Raw genomic sequence first — 1,228 nt, 5'->3', positions numbered from 1 at the left:
ATACTGGCTTCAATTTGTCACAAAAATAAAAACAGCAGTAATAACAAGACAATTAGTATCAGTGGCCAAGACGTCTCCCGTCTTTTGCCTTTAGCCAATCAAATCAATTGGTCCCTTGAGATAACTAACAAATATCATCTATCACGAGTTAGACTAAGAACCCTTTGTATTCTGCTTTTATATGTGGGCTATCTTTAGTGTTGTCGGTGCTGGACACGGTAGCACAGACGAGTATTCGGTCCTAATCGGCCGATTGATGCTATTGATAGGTGCGATGCATCCGACAAATTTCAAAGCCCATACGAATATATTTGCGTATACACTCGATAAAGTATTCTGGTTAGAAAGGTAACTAATCATTTAGCATAAAGGAAGGGCCTGGCTCTACTTTCATCAAAACGCAATTTGAATGTAGCGCTTGTCGAGGCTAGCATTGAGTAGTGCCGACATCGGTCAGCCGTAACAAATACAACTGGAACAACTAATCCTGGTCTGTGTTTACCTACTTGGATTTCCACGGGTCCAGCGAACTACAGACAGCCTGTCAGGTGAAGTCAGCTCGAATAAACTGATGCCCTATCAGCCAACAAAGCACAATGGCGAAACGCTTGGAATCTAAATAGGAAACTACAATCTGACTGGATAATCAGCGCACAGCACACACAAGGTGCTGCAATATGCCGTACTTGGTCACTTTCTGCATGCTGTACTACTGAGCATAGATGACATATTCCTTGGTCCATACGTCGTAAGGGATCCGTACTCACCCTTTTATTTATTTCGATCAGAGACCTAAGCTGTTCTCCCCTGTGGTAATTGCGTTTGATCATTTCATCACGGAACCGTGCATTCAAAACCTCACAGATACTATCTGTGATTCATAGTGCAATTGAAGCCTTCTTCCGGAGTTTTTGCACAGTGAAATCCCGTTTCTCTGCCAACTTTCAATCTAGAACAGCAATGGCCTTGTTAGACGATCACATGTCTGGCGCGGCTGGCCAGTTATCATAGTCCGACGGCCTTATTACCACAGACGCCACCTCACAATGAAAGACACTATAGTGAATCGTTTGTAACTTCTCGGTATTCATTTTGGGATCTGCTCCACGAATTCGATGATTTCATGGGCCGATTGCGCGGAAGAGGTTACTGGGTAGATTTAACAATGCTTCTACCATATACTGGGAGTACGGAGCGTTACTTATGTAATGTCGATCTTCTCGTCACG

Source organism: Varroa destructor, unplaced genomic scaffold (assembly GCF_002443255.2).
Source record: "Varroa destructor unplaced genomic scaffold, Vdes_3.0 BEIS01000004.1, whole genome shotgun sequence".
Lineage (NCBI taxonomy): Eukaryota > Metazoa > Arthropoda > Arachnida > Mesostigmata > Varroidae > Varroa > Varroa destructor.
The sequence above is the reverse complement of the archived record's forward strand: the minus strand, read 5'-3'. Positions refer to the sequence as shown.